The sequence below is a fragment of the Pleurodeles waltl genome, chromosome 12 (genome assembly GCF_031143425.1).
Source record: "Pleurodeles waltl isolate 20211129_DDA chromosome 12, aPleWal1.hap1.20221129, whole genome shotgun sequence".
Taxonomy (NCBI): Eukaryota; Metazoa; Chordata; class Amphibia; order Caudata; family Salamandridae; genus Pleurodeles; species Pleurodeles waltl.
Window position 1 is genome coordinate 551,877,490 of NC_090451.1, and position 16,384 is coordinate 551,893,873.

Genomic DNA, 16,384 nt, shown 5'->3' on the forward strand with positions numbered 1-16,384 from the left:
TGCTCTGGGTCCAGTGGTAAGTCACTTTTTCCTCAGCAGTGATGGGTGTGGTCTCCTTGCTCCCACTGGGCCCTGATGGTGTCCTGTTGCCCCACCTTGGTTACAGCTGTTTCTCGGGTGACAACCTGAACTTATTGGCTTCAGCGACCCCTCCTGATATAAGGGGTCATCACTTTGGTTCTCCCACATCCGGCCACGGTGGCCTGATGTTGGAGTCCAAGGCAGCACCACCTGGAATACAGGGTTGCTAATACAATCGGGCACACTCCATATGGCCTGATCAGTGCGGGAATGGGTTTCTCCGGCCACACTCCTTCATTCACTCCACCTGGCCCATCCTGGCATGCGGGGTCACCAATTCACTCCGTCACATGGGGAAGGGCCGATCGGTGCTGGGAGCGGGTTTCTCTCAACGCGCTCCCAAGTTCAGTTTGGGGAGGCCCCTTCTGGCATACGGGCTACCTATTCAGTCCGGCACGCAGGCTACGGCCCGGTCAGAGGAGGGATGAATTCCTCACATCTCGCATGGGAAGTTCTCACATCAGGGCTCCATTCTGGACCTGGCTTCCTTCAACGCTCTCCTCTTTCTCACAGGCACACCAGCCTTGGCGAGCAGGCTGGTGCTCCAGGGAGGGTGATCTTGGTTTCCCTGTTTGACGTCCCCTCACCCAGCAGGAAGACTAGCATGCCCAGGCTTCTAGTTTTGGTCACAGGCAGATTCCCCTTCTCACAGAGCCCATCTGGCTACTCTGCAGAGGACATAGCTTTGGGATCTCAGACTCCCCTACTTCTAGTCCTTTTCCAGATGCAAAATGTAATTTAGTGTCTGGTCTTTGAGGTTTTATGCTGGGATTCAGCTTCTTTGAAATGGACATCTCTCCCCTTTCTTCTTCCACCTGAAGCATGCCTGTCACAGCATACAGGACTCAAAGCTGATTAACCCACAACAAGATTCATGAGAGTGACCAGAGTTCACACCTGGATGACAGCCGCACTGATATATGCATCAAAAAGTTAATCCTGGGTTCTCAGCCCTACTCACATACAGCACATGCACTCAGCCTGTGCATACTGTTCAGTACTGCAGTCTCTCTACACCAGTGGTCTTCAAACTGTTTAATGCTGCACCCCCCTCAGGAGAAAAAAAAAATCATAAAGGTTTCTCTCCAAATTTTGCACAGTTATTCTATTAAATTGGCAATGTTTAAATAGGTCTAGACTTATTTAAACATTGTAGTTAAGTTCTGTTGGACAAGTTACTTCCCTTCAATAATACCTTATACCATCCCCAGAGATCAGCCTGCAAACTAAGTTCAAACAACAACGTCCTGGATGACCGAACAGGAAAAGTGCCAGTTCCAACGGAACTAACTGTCCAGGCAGTAGTGTTGGTAAATGTGTGCAGAGATGCCCACGTCGTAGCCTAACAGATGTCCAGGACTGGAACTCCATGTGCTAATGCAGTGGTCGCAGCTTTAGCTTGTGTAGAATGAGCACGCAAACCCTTGGGGGGGTTGCTTTTTGGCCACTGCATAGCAGATCTTAATGCACAGCACAACCCATCTGGAGATGGCTTGCTTCCGCACTACCTGACCTTTCTGAGCACTCATATCCTACAAAGAGTTCGTCATTCACCCGGAACCCTTTTATACGATCAAGGTAGAATAACCGCAATCTTTTGGGTCCGGGAGGTGAAGTCTCATTTTCCTCAGAAGGATGTGGGGATACGTAAAAAGTAGGCAAGGTGAGGGGGTTGGCCAACATGAATGGGTGTGACCACTTCTGGCAGAAAAGAAGTTCTTGTGCAAAGTACCTCTTTGTCAGGATATATAGAGAGGTAGGGTGGCTTAGATGATAAGGCCTGCAACGGACTCACTCTGCGGTAGATGCCATTGCCACAAGGAAGGCTGTTTTCAATGAGAGAAGTGTGAGAGGACAATTGTGGAGGGGCTGGAAAGGTGCACACATCAAGAAGTCAGAACCAAATTAAGATCCCACTGAGGCATAATGAATGCAGGGGGAAGGAACATATGAGTAAAACCCTTGAGGAACCTATGTACAATAGGAGACTTAAACAAGGAAAGTTGATTAGGCAACCACAAAATAGCAGGCAACTATCCTTTAGGAGTGCCCAAAGCAGAGCCCTGCTGGGCAAGGGAAAGCATGAACAATAGGACCTCAGAAAGAGGGACAGAAAGGGGTCAAAAGGCTTGTCTGTGCACCATGCAACAATTTTCTTCCAATGACAGGCATATACCATTTTGGTGGAGACATTACACATTCTCGTCAGAGGCAAACAGATCTAACCAATGCTCTGCCTACTGCTGAAAAAGACCTTGCACCACCTTCGGATTGAGACACCATTTTTGATCCGCTAGGCATTTCCGTCTGACTTTGTACACTCTGGCATTCAGGCTGCTTGCAAGACGTTGAACAACCAGGGATATGCCCTGCTGTTCCAGCCAAGTCCAAAGGCGTAAAGTCTCTTGACAGAGGGTCCACGAACCTACTCTGCCCTTCTTGTTGCAGTACCACATGGCGGTGCTGCTGTCTGAACACCTGTGCCATCTTTGCCTTGATAGAGGGAAGAAAGGCTTTCAATGCCAGTCGGATCACACAGAGCTCCAGAATGTTGATGTGGAGTCCCGCTTCCACCGGAGACAAGATGCCTCATATCCCCACCTCCCCCAGATGGCCAACCCAGCCTAAGAGTAACACATCTGTCACTACTGCCAGGTCTGATTGGGGAAGGGAGAGGGATCTGCCTCTGCCCCAATAGCGTTTCGTTAACCACCACTGCAGATCTTTCGAAGTTCCTTCAGAGATCTGGACCATGTCGGAGTGAATCCCCCAATGCTGCGCCCACTGGAAATTCAGATCCCACTGCAGAGCCTGTATATGCCATCTGGCATGTCACCAACAGGAAGCAGGGGGACATGAGGCCCAGAAGTCTCAGAGCCAGTCTCACAGAAATCCAGGATAGAGGCTGAAACATCGGTATCATAGCCTGAATGTCCTGGACTCCTTGCTTGGAATGATAAGCCCGAAACTGCACTGTTTCGAGAAAAGCTCCAATGAAAGGGAGCATCTGAAAGGGAATCAGGTGTGACTTTGGCACGTTTCTTGTGAACTCCAGTGAATGCAGGAGGTCTGCCGTAGTCTGGAGGTGGGAGACGACAGTCTGGGGTGAGCCCGCCTTCCACAGCCAGTTGTCGAGATAGGGGAAGACTGGAATCTCTCATCCCTGCAGATGGGCTGCAACCACTGCCATCACCTTGGTGAGGGGTTCTGGTAAGGCCCAAGAGGCCTGGTAAGGCCAAATGAAAGCACAGTGAACTGAAAGTTCTTGTGGGCTACTGTGAACCGCAAGTAACGTCTGTGAGCAGGCAGGACACTGGGATGTTGAAATAGGTATCCTGCAAGTCCAATGCTACCATCCAATGTCCTGGATTTAGGGCAGACAAGACCTGAGCCAGAGTGAGCATTTTGAACTTCTCCTTCTTGGGGAAGCGAGTGAGGGCTCGTAAGTCTAGGATACAGCGAAGACCCTTGACCTTTTTGGGAACAAGAAACTAGTGGGAATGGTAACCACAGCCTACTTATGACACTGGAACCCTCTTTCTCTGGCTCCCTTGGCCAAGAGAGCCAGAACTTCCTTGCAGAGAAGACCAGTCAAAAAACAACTGGGGGGTAGCTCTCCAGATCGGCGCTGGCTGCAGCGGAAAGAAAATAACTGACATCAGCGCACCTGGGTGGCGCCTATTATAGGTAATTTCCAGCACAGGGCTGAATGGCGCGACCTACCAGCGCACAGGGGTACTGCTCACGAAAATCTTCCGGATCCAGTCTGACACCTGGGGAGAATTCAAAGGTAAGGAGTCTGCAGCTAAAGGTTTCTATCAGATACTGTTTTATAAATGCAATCAAATACATGATGCCAAACATACTATTCTGGTCAGGCAGGCTTTACTAACGTGCAAAAGTATTCAGTGTGATTACTGGTGGTGGAGTTTTTGAAAAGTATTTGGAGCTTGGATATAAAGGACAAAAAATGTTCGTAATGGCCCATTACAGGGCTGTTTACTGCTGTTCATTTTTGTCAGCTTAAAACAAAGCATTGTTATCAGCATAATTCTTCTTTTGGCCTGAGTCTGAACCCCCTTCCCCACACACACACACACCCTACCCAGGTTCATTTGAGGCCCTCAGTTTGAAGACCCCTGCTCTATGCTGTACCAGAGTATGTTATTTTAAAACCATACACTGCCAGCACACACATTTATCAAATGCATTCTGTACCACACTTCACCCTTTCGTCTAGTGTATTTCTTGTGAGCACACATGCACTCAGCACGTTTCCACCACACACGCACTTCCACATCAACCTGATGTAGGCCAGTGGTGAGTAAAGCACACTGTAGCAGAACTTTAAAAAAGGTAAGTGAGCCTGTAGGCCTCATTCCAGTGACAGGGTAAAAACGACCTTTTCACTACTACTGATCATTAAACTATATGCAGCGACCACCACCCTTGTGCTGCTAGACTTCTAGTGAAGGCAGTAGTATTCCAACACTATGGAGGTAGCGCTTTAGGAGCCTTTCCCAGTCCAAACAGACCGCACACTGCGAGACAGGCCTATGTCATGGCGCACACACATGATCTATGTTCTCAGATAAAAAAAATTAAAAAATCAGCATTAGGGATCCAGACAACAACACAGTTGTGCACTCGGGAAGGGGTACACGTCTCTCACCAAGCAGAGGACTTTCTGTCCCAATAGGGATAAAATGCGCCTAATGCAGAAAAGCTTGTTGACTAAAGAAATGGTTGAGTTAGCACTTAAGAGTATTCATAATTGATATTCATGTGAAGAGACATTGCCTAAGATTATATTTGGGCATCCAGCATTCATGTGCTACAAGTGGAGAAAACAACGAATTCGGGGGCTAAACAGTGAGGTTTTCGGAGTTCCTATAACATCAAAAAATTGGTCTTAGGACAAAGATGGTAATAAAAAGAATTTCAAATGTTGTCAGTGTCAAACGAAAAAGCACAATCGCAAAAGGGAGCCAGCTTGATTTTGGGTACAGTAAGTTACAACCAAACTGGAGAATCTCAAGGTGCAACACAGAGAGCCAATTAAACTTACAAGGTCTGGTGTATTGTGATGAAGAAATTTGGGAATATTGGTCGTTAATGTAAAGATTATTCTCTTACAGACTGGCAGTTATGCAATTGTTGAAAACTGTGAAAGATATAATTTCTCTTAGACTCATGACTACAGATGTGGCAGAGATTTAAAAGAGCTCTAGCAGATGCAGTATACAGAACTAGGCAGTTATGCAGAGGTGAGCCTTAAGAAGAGGATGTTTGGGGAAACCTCATTGCATCATTTGTCGCTTTTATGCTAAACAGGGATGTCAATATACTTCCTATACAAAGTACCATGAGCCACACAACCCAACAATAGCCCTTTACTGTATCTGTAGTAAAATAAAATGTATCTATCAATTCATGCCAATCAAGACCTCATCCACCTGGACTATGCTAAACAAATGCATGAAAGACTGAAGAAGAAAAACATATTTCAGAGCTTTCTGTCAAGGGCTAAAAATGAATTTTTGCTAGTACATACAGTGGAATATTTATGCCTCACTGGTGTTAGTGGCCAGAACCACTGTTGTGCTTTACTTTGGTGTCTAATTGTCTTGTGTCCATTTATACAAGGGCGTTGTGCTTTTCTGGAACACAAATTACTTTACAATGACCCTAGAAAAACTTTCCTAGGGGATGTCATGTTATTTCTATTTTTATTTTTTTTAAACACTCATTTACAGCTTCTTTCCCTAACATCCCACAACCACTGTTGGGGCAAACACTTTTATTGGAAAATATATGGAGATCCGTTAAACAGAGCGAAGTAGGTTAGTGCTTTTCCTAAGGACCAATGTGCTCAATCAAATTTCCAGCACTGACCTTGTTATATAAAACTTTATGTGTGAGAGCAAAAATAGACAAGGAGAATAATTAAAGTTAAAATATTGGTGTTACAGCAAGAAAGGAAATGGAAAGTTGAAATGATACTTGAGGTTTTTATCTGCCTTCGTATCTACGCATACACAATCCTAGTGTGAGAGACAAGATAGAACTAGAACCCAAGAATAATGCATGTATTAAAAGCAGGGAGTGGAGTAAGCAGGTTAAGTGGTCATACAAACTGCAAAAAACTCCTTCAGAATCTTCTCACACACAAATACAAACCTATTGCCTTTGTTAATGGTGATTTGTAGGTTTTTGGCGCAGCTGACTGCAATTGCTATTGCTTGCATTTTCAAACACATCTAACTTCAGGTCAGGATTTCTCTTTCACCATTGTGCTATTGGCTGTTTAGTGTATCATTTTGCCTTCCACAAGGTGCAATAATCACACATTTGAATATTTATGTCATACATGCGTCGTACACAAAAACAATATTTTGCAATGCAGCAGGCCTTTTACATGGTTCTGGAGGAACTAGCCCAAGCCAGAGCCTAACTTAATCATGGCACATTACTGGCGTTTGGTATTTTGCATGTATGAACAGCCCAATCTAATATGACTTGGGAAAACTACCTTAATGCGAGGAAGTCTCAGTCACCAAAACACCTCTTTTTCATGTCCTGCAGTCACTTCTCTAAATAATACTGTGCATTTTTATGTTTTTTTTCCAACTGAAGCTTCTCTCCTCGTATATGTGCTAGCTTCCTCTACTTACGGCGTCATTCATGCAACATTTTGAAGTATGCACGAGTTACAGAAGAAAAAAAGTGTCAACGGTTGCTGCGAAAAAAACTACATTGAATGGATATTAAAAAAACAGCAAAAAATATTTTTGTACATAGACAATGCCAGTACTTTTTTGTATGCCACAAAATGTCATGGCACGTTGGTAAACGTACGCAGATATTATTCACAGGGGCACGGGTGTCTCCATGAGTCGCATCTGAATTGCCATAGTCTCTACAACAAATCTTTACATTTTTGCAGAGTATAAAATGCATATGCACTATGAACCCAGAAATAAATAGCCCATGCGTTGAAAGTGGGGGTGAATTGACAAACCAACGGGCCTGCTTCTAATGTGCAATTGCACACAAATATTATTTCTGCATGCCTTTGTTTGCATGCGTTGCTGCACTGCAATCATTACTGGCACATTATGAATTTGAGAAAAATTAAAATCACTTAGAGCATGAAATATAACGTTATGCTGGTCAAGGCTAAATACAGAAAAAGGGGTTAAATGGGGCCTGTTCCAGTGCTTGCTTTCAGGGAAGACTGCTCATTAAGTAAAACAATCGTTGTTGATATTTGCTGTGCACTTCAGGTTGAAAGTCTGAACTCCAGCAAGGCCAAGTAAGCTTTTCTACTATTCCGAGGTAAGAAAACGAGTACTATTAAAGTGGGTTAAAGCAACACCAGTTGTTTATATACCTCAAAAACGGCATCACGTGTTGTATGAAGAGCTATTTAAATCAAGGATGAGCTGTACATGCATGAGGCATTGTGAAAATATAGAGTGGAAATCTTCCAACCACCCTCCCCCAAAAAGATATGTAGTAGGAACAAAATGCTGTTGGCTAAAGTGGATTGGGACACACCTTAGGTTACATAACTAAATAAAACAGAGGAGTAGCATACACAAACAACCTACAGTACATCACTCCAAAACAAAATATGTATGATAAGAACCAGGGCACAGATAAACGTACTTAAAAACATTGCTTGCTTCCCTTTATAAGTTCGGTCTCCAAGATGTAACTAAGTACCACTCCACAAAGCCAAGAAGTGCTGCACTGCAGGGCTTGCTTTCATGTAGATGGCACACTGGACACCGAATGCATGGACACACGATACAACACCGAATGTGACGAAGCAAAGCCGCAGTCCAATCAATCAATCATATGTTTTAAAGCGCACTACTCACCCATAGGGTCTCAAGGCGCTCCACTGGAGCAATGAACACCAACGTGCGCTCCATTCTAATTGCAATCTCGTCGTTTCTTAGACATTTTTCCCCTGATACTGTGCATTAAATGAATAAATGCTATCACAGACACATTTAAAAAATATTGGTAATTTCAGTCACTTTTCTGGCAAGTTAATTTTCAGCGAGCAAAAAATGGATGAGTTTCAAAGAAACTAATTTGTGAATCAATTTCGGCGACTTTCATGTGAATACAAATGTGGGAATCCTAGTCAGAGATGGGGGGCATAAAGTCAAGTCTGCCAACCCAATTTTACTTACGTTAATGTACGTAGTAGCACTGTGTGTCAAAACTGAAAAATGCAGTACTCCGTTTTTAATCCTTTGCATTTGCCACGTACCAGCTCTGCAACACTGGCATAACCCTTTGGGCCGTTAAAGTGCATTTAAATTGGTTTACGCCTTCTAAACAGACCTAGCGCAGTGCTTCACTTCTGGCAAGGGCTTTTGCTATCCCTGGGATAAATTATCCCCGCCCGTGAAATCAGCAAATCAATTCTGTGGCCTAGTCAGCATAAAAATTACCTAGAGCAGAACGAGCTCTTCTATACTGCTGATCTATTCAGGAAAAGAAACAGAAAACAATGAGTCCCTTCACTGTTCATACTCTGTGTGGGGCTTTGGAATAGGCTTGGATGCTAAACAGACCAAGGTACAATGATTTGGCTACATTCTCCCCCTGGCGTGCCCTCCCAGCAGTTTCTAGTACACAATGTTCACATCTTGCTGTCTTACTGCTGACCCTTAGGCCGGGCCCACATGTCCTGTGACTAGAAAGCATTACGTTTCAATTGAACCAGATGTGAAGATCAGTCCCAAAAGAATGCGTCTTTCCCAATGTTTTTTGGACGCTATTGCAGCCTAAAATTGTGCCTATTGTTTTAAAGGCTTTTATAGAACCTCGTTGCCCTACCTACAGTTGAAATATTTGCAAAGTTCTGCAAATACTGTGCCCAGCTTGTGAATGCCTAAGTTGCCGGTCAAGGTTGGAAGGGTGCCACGACGTCAAGGGAGTGATCTCCTCAGAAGAGTGTAATAGCATATGATGTTTTCACAAGAAACTTTTTTTTAAAAACCGAGAAACTGCCCAAGAAGATTAGTATTGTCATGAGGGGAGACCACATTTTTCTTGGCTGAGTACTGAAGTGATGTCATGCCTATCTCTTACCATTTCGAGTTGCACTCCTAAAACCATCTTACGTATGGTTACACATCCACTTAACATGGGAGTAGGATTCACAACAACCTCCAGGCTTACTTAGAGACCCTTAACATGGTCGCTGGTCTTTGCCATGTGTGAATCTTTACAAGAACCTTACCTTCTTTCAAGTTCATCCTCAAAGTCTAGCACTATCAAATCGCTTCTTCACCCTTCTTACAAATCATCAGTTCATCAGATATCAACTCAAATATTAAATTCAAAAGCAGAAACACTACTGTAACACTAATATGTCCTAGTACTCACCGCCCCTTACACTCAACTCACTCAGTCCAAAGCTTGTTGAATTGACACCAGTGCTCAGTTTCACTGACACATCAAGTGCCCTTGTTTTGCCATACCCACAATTAAGCAAACCACTTGTCTTCTTCTGCAGAATATTTATCTGTATCTCCTTCACAATGAGTATCTCTCAGAGCAGGCTTACACCAGACTGTTACAAATCTTCGTTTTTGTTATGAATATTATTGAAAAACAAATTTCAGTAAACTCCTCTTTTGTAAACTACTCTTCTGCAGCTCACCTACCTTAATTTTCAAAATTTATTTGGACTATTCCACGGACACATAAGCTTTCTATCACCCCTCAAATGTATTAGCCCTCCCTAGCTCTACCCCACTGAGAACTGCAGTGCCCTTTTTTTACCAACTTCTTTATTCCACTAAGCAGTCACCTCTACTTCATCCTGATGGTTGTGAACCTTTCCACTGTGTTCTACCTTAGTGTCTAACAAATCTTGATTACCACATTTATCCCACTTGTGCAGATTAAACTCTTAGATGGTGTGTCGCTTATTTCTCCCATGAAAATTATCTATATCCAGATGATCCTTTAGGTCGTATCTTACCTACTCCCCAGAGCATCCTGCACAAACCTGTACTACACACCCTCTTCTTCTCCTATTTAGAACATGTAGCCGAGTGATCCAATTTGTTAATTTCTGTTATCTTACCATATTTATGCCAATGGCACAGATACTTTTCTTCTCTTTCTGCACTCAACACCTTCTACTAACTCATTGTCTTATGGTTATCCCACATTGGGTGACACTTTGGACACTGATGCCCACTTTAACTAAAACTAATGGTCACCTACTCCCCTTTCATGTTATTTCACATTAATGTACACTGATGTACCCCAACCCATCTTCTGCCAACTCACAATCTACCCTTTGCCTAACAGCAAGAAACCTCATGGATTTTAACTTTTTCATGATGCTGAAATTATTCATTTAATCTACTTTCCTAACTGCCAGGCTCCAACACACTGAACATTAGAAGGATTTGTCACCATCTTAGACTTCAAAGAGTAGCCTGCATGGAGAACACCCTGAATGAGAAGTGGTCTGGCTTGAAAGAAGTGGATGAACTGGGTAGGTCTGAAAGTGAGTCACAATAGACAGGAGTGGTCTGGTCAGTTAGTGGTGTTTGCTGTGATAGAATAGAGGGGATGGGTCAGGATACAATTTTCTAAAGAAGAATGACCTCTGTGGGGAAAACAGAATGGAGGTGAATGACTAGGTGGAGTGCTCAGATTAGGGGTCCTTCTCGGTCAGAGGTCTCTAGGGGACGGAGCGATATTTAGAACTGTCTGGCTGGTGAAGGAGTTGGTGGGAAATGGTCGGGGTGGACTCTACGCATTATATAATTTAGGTGGATTTGTTCTGAAGTTTTTTGGTTTTTTTTTAAATTTATCTATTTCGTATAACATCAAAACAACAATGGCAGGGCTCCCACATGAAGATCCCCAGCACAATTCAGTCTCTTTTTTTTTTTTCTGCAACACATTATATGTCCTTTCAATCTAAAGCAGTGCCCCTCTCTAGAAGGAAGAGAGTCACATCCCTCCACACACACTCAAGTGTGTCCATCAGGTCGAGTGGTGCACCGCATTCAGGGACTAATCAAGATCAGTCTCCAAGAATTTGCCCTCCATTGTGCCCAGGTCCTGAATGTCCTCTTGGGCCTTGTTGTTTGGTGAGACGTATCTCTTCAGCCAACAGACATTCCCTGGCATCCCCAAGCCATCGTACCATAGGCGACTGCTAGGTTGTGTCCAATAAATCATAAGTCTGCGTTTTGACAACAGTAGCACTTGTATTTTTTCCTTTTTATACAAAGGGTGCCCAGTATATTAGTGTTTCAAGGAGCATTCCATTCTCAGATGAAGTATCGGTGCTAGACAGTCAATCACCTTTGCCCAGTAGTCAACCACTATGAGGCATGTTGCGCAACATATGAAGCAGGCAAGCTGCACTCTTGCCTGGACCTAGAGCACCTTCCCATTTGTGCTAGATAGTTTCTAATAAGAATTAGGGGGGGTCAAGTGGGTTTAATGGAGCATCGTAAAAATTGTACTAAGCGAAACCCAGCATTGCTCTACACTGACTTATAATACCCCAATACACTGTCCTAAGCAGAGTCAGTGAACGGGCCCCCACATTCCGTTCCCATTTAGTTAGTGCAATCAATTGAGGATGCGTTCTGCCGTGGGCCACTGCCCTATGAATCTGGGGCGCATCTTCTCAGTAGTGAGCATAGAAACAATGGCTTTAGACCTTGATCTGTGACTGGGGGTGAATGTTTGACATCGCTCAGCATTCTGTTCATCATCTGTTTTTTTTTGCATTTATTGCCCTAAATGGGAAAGGCATGCTAGACATGTGTCCCGTGTTCGTTATGCCACGAGATTCAGGCTAGCCTGGCTGATGATGGGTGATACCCTGAAACTGGTCCCAGGATGTTGGTTTCCAGTACAGGGAGCACACGGCCTGGCAGTTTGAGCTGGACTGTTCCCATGGGAAGCAGAGTCAAGACTGTTTTGCATATGGCTGGATCTAAACTAGAATGGCGTGGCAAGCAAAAAAACAATAGATTTTGGCCTAGATTTGTGACTAGGGGTGAATGACATTGTTCAGCATTCAGTCCATCCATCCATCCATCCATCACCAGCTGTTTTTGTATCTGGAACAGATCTTTCCCCCTCCTGCAAATCAATCAGTGTTAAGCATCTGCAATTCCAGGCGGGAGTGGGGGGAGAGGGTGCACCAGGAAGCCAGTCCAATATAGGCAAGGCACTGCAGCAAGTTTGGCAAAGGTCAAGAACTGTACCGGCCCAATGACAAATATTAGTCGAACCTCTTCAAATGTTAGGAAAGCTTCCCTCTCTTAGATGTCTCCCAGCTCTCGGCAGCCACCCTCCAACTAACCTGCTCGACGTGTGATTGGCCCGATGTCCTCGAACTCTGAGTGGGTCCACAGTTTCATGTCCGATGGGAAAGAGGCACCCTTTACCATGTACCTACAGAAAAGATCCCGAACTTGAGACAACGAACACCAAATATGGTACCCCTTATGTCTCTCAACGTACCACCCAGTGTGCCACCCTCAGCCTCCCTGGGGAATAGCAGCTCTTAAAAAGAGCCCGTTCCCAATTAGGAGTGTCAGTTTGCTACAGCGGGAGGTGCAGCATTTGTGACACCATATAATAATCTTCAAAGACAGGAAGCGATAAACTCCCCCGCTCCTCAAATGGGATTTTAAGGGTGTCAAACATAATCCTAGGGTGCACTTCATACCAGAGTAACAGGATGTGCATCTTATCAATCTGCTGAAACACCAACCAGGGTAGCGGACACACCATGCCTTGGAAGGCATTCAGTCATCTAGGGGGTATAATTATTATACACACCACCACTCTGCCACAAGGGATACGGACAATTTTCTCCAAAAGAAGACAGATTGCTCTATGCCATCCAAGAGATTTGTAATATTCAATACCAGGTCCTCTGCTATGCTGTATATCATGGGAATACACAAGTATTTCAAGGATCTCAGGTGGCACACCATTCTCAAGTTTGGGGGACCCTCCAACACCACTTTGGCAAGGGTGCCCATAGAAATCTGTCTCAGGCCTCGAAAATTCTACTTGCCCACTCGCTATGGACAGTCATTTCATCAGGGGGAACTATTTTCAGGGCCTACTGGCTCAGCCTGGCAAAGGAACTCGAGCTGACAAAGAACAGGTTATCTGTTCATTCAGATAGTGAATGAGCAATAAAGATGACTTTAAATCTTGTTTTTCTCTTGTCACATTTGCTGTGCGTTCAAAGACAAAGGTGAAATGTCAGCCTATGTCTTCTAACAAATTGCTGCTTATTTTATCCACGAGATTAGCATTTACTTTTACTTTTCTGACTGCAAAGTTAAGGGATTTTTTTTTAAAACAAGCCGATGGGCATTCGTGCTTGACACTTAACATATGAATAGCTTGTGAATGAAGAGTACAAATATTTCAAAATATATCTCAGTAGTTAGGAAAGCACTTTTTTTTTATCATTTGGAAGTGAGATGGAAAGAGACATTTTAATAGAATCAAAACAAATCTTTACTTAGTGATATTTTACTTGGTGATGTGCAAAACAAATAATTGCTGAAATTCGATTTCCACACATTATTGTTTGTATGCTATATCATTTTTATCAGAAAAACTGCATGTCAGTGGGAATGGTTGTGGCCATTTCAAGGGAAAATATCTGACTGTAAAGGATAGTGTGCTACCACATCATGCTTCAATAATATATTATTTTTGTAAGTGAGAGTTTTTAAATATGACCGAAAACGTTCCCGCCCCTGCCCTGATAACAATAGTGTTAGTGAACTAAGAGGCAAGACAGGGTTCATGTGTACCCTGTATGTGTTCTAGATTGTTATACATGGAGCAAACGTTTAGTCTATTAAATCAAACAAGAGATTTAAGCATAGCAGACAGACTGAACTCAGACATATGAAGGTGCTCTTGTATGTGATAATGAAGAATAAAGCAACTATGAAATAAAATATTTGCCTAGGACTACACAATTTGAGACGAGATTATGGGTCAACTACATTACAGTTAGGTTGAGTACACTATTCAAGTTACTAGACCTGCAGGTTCAGTAACATTGTTCTGATTTTGAGACCTGAGTTTGAATTTATTCTAGTTGGCAGTCAGTTCTGACACTTACCAGAAACCTTCTAACTGCTGTAATAAGCAAGATTCTGAGCTGACTAACTCCCTCCTGTAAACCAGTGTATCATTGGCATACATTGAAACCACATATGTTCCTAACCAGATCTGTATACCCCTATTTGCTGTCTCTTCATAAACTTTATTGGCCAGTTGTTCAATAGCCAGAGCAAACAGCAGAGGCGACAAGGAGTACCCCGTCGTGTACCACACTCCAGGTTCCATTTAAGAGATACCAACCCTCCAGTCCAAAATCTGGCTTCAGGGGAGATGAACAACAACTCATGCAATGGATCACACCCGGTCTGAAATTCCTTTCCCTCAAGATTCCGAACATATAATCCCATCCAACTGTATCAAAGGCCTTCTCGATATCTAAGGAGGCCACCACATAACACCCTGTCCCAGAGCGCAAAGAATGTTGTACGTGTGATGGACATTAAAGATTGTGCCCTGTAGTGGGATAAAGCCCGTTTAGTCCTCATGCACCAATAGTAGTATAACCCCACTAGCCGGGAGGCCATGAGCTTACTAACGATTTTTGTATCCGTGTTGATCATGAATAATGGCCGATATGAACCCAACAAGGTGGGAGCCCCGTCTGGCTTAGGAATCCCCACCACTGAAGCCTTACTCATTGACAGGGGAAGGAGTCCATCCTGCAGCGCCTCCTCCACAACCTCTCTTTAGCTTTTCCATCAGGAGCCCGAGTGCTATTTTATTAAATTTAGATAACAAACCATCTGTCCAGGCTGTTTTCCCATTCTGCTTGTTGTCTAAAGCTGCAGGCAGCTCTTCACTAGTTATGGGTTGCTATAGGCCTTCAGCCAAGTCCCACAGCAGGCAGGACAGTCCTGTCGACCTCAGGTAGTAAGTTACCTGGCGTTCATCTGGTGTTACCTCTGTGTGTAAAACTCACTTATGTCAGCCTGACTGCAGTGCACATGGCCCATAGCATCAGTGACCATGACGATACAAGGTCTAATGAGTTCCTGCAATGAAGCCATGGCAGCAGTGCTCCGAACGTGTACCACTCCCAATGTGAGTGCTGTTGAAACTTTTTGTAAGTGTATTTATCTAATCTACGATAAGCTTCATTTAGTTGGAAGATCATGTCTAACAGTATTTTAGTGCCTGCCCCAATGCCCCCACGCCCCCCCCCGCCAAGCAGTCAGGGAAGTTGCAATTGCAGATCTCTCACTTGGAGCTCCAAGTCTTGGATCTTGCAGTTAAACTGACCAGTCATCCCCATAGTTTGGCCTATGGCAGACCCCCTCTCTCCCCGCACTACCACCTTCATGGCCTTCCACTCAGTGACCCTGCGAGTGGTCCATCCCCACTTTTTGTCAAAGTACTCTGCAAAAGTTTGTCGGATGTAATCAGGGACCTCCACATCTGTGAGGGCCAGTGGTCAGAGCCTCCAGGTAGGAATACGAGTACAACCCTCGCAACCCCCAACGCCAGGGCCTCAGAACCACAGGGGAGTGGTTTATGAGGAGCCTACTCATATGTCACTTCATTACATTTAACAAGTGTATACAAGCTAATAAAGAAATAGTCCAGCCTACTGTATGAGACACGAGGCAGCGAGTAATATGAATAGGTCCTTCCTCGTGGGTGTTTGATTCGCAAAGGATCAACTTGGTGCTTTTGGTTAGTTACGTCAAATGTGTAGTCATTTTATTGGGGTGGGAAGGGGGTGGCTGTCCTTCGCCATGTGTCTATCCAGTCGTGAAGAATACCCACCCAGAATATGAGGACCCCCAAATATGGCAATGCCAACTTCTGCAGCCTAGGTATAAAGGCATAATTGTCAATATTAGTGCCATAAACATTACGGAGACAAACAGCTGCACCGTGCAGTGTCCCGACTAACATTATAGCCCACCGGGTCTTTGGCCACCTCTCAGGCTACAAAGGGCACCCTTCCATGCAGCCAAATCAATTCGCCCCTGGCATAGGGGAAGTAAACTGCAGAATACAACTCTCCCCTCTACTTTGCGGCCAGTTTAATGTGCTTTTGTAGGGCGAGATAAGTCTCCTAGGAAAATACTATGTCAGTGTGATGATGCTTAATGTAGGAAAAGACCCTATGATGTTTAGTGCAATCCTTCAGACCCCAGACACTCCA

The 16,384-nt window shown here is 44.2% G+C and overlaps 1 protein-coding gene across 1 annotated transcript in view; it reads right to left on the bottom strand.

Annotated features, from left to right (window-relative positions):
• Window positions 1–16,384, bottom strand: part of ATP6V0D1 (ATPase H+ transporting V0 subunit d1) — a 231,999-nt gene that overhangs the window by 144,676 nt on the left and 70,939 nt on the right. The window lies entirely within an intron of this gene.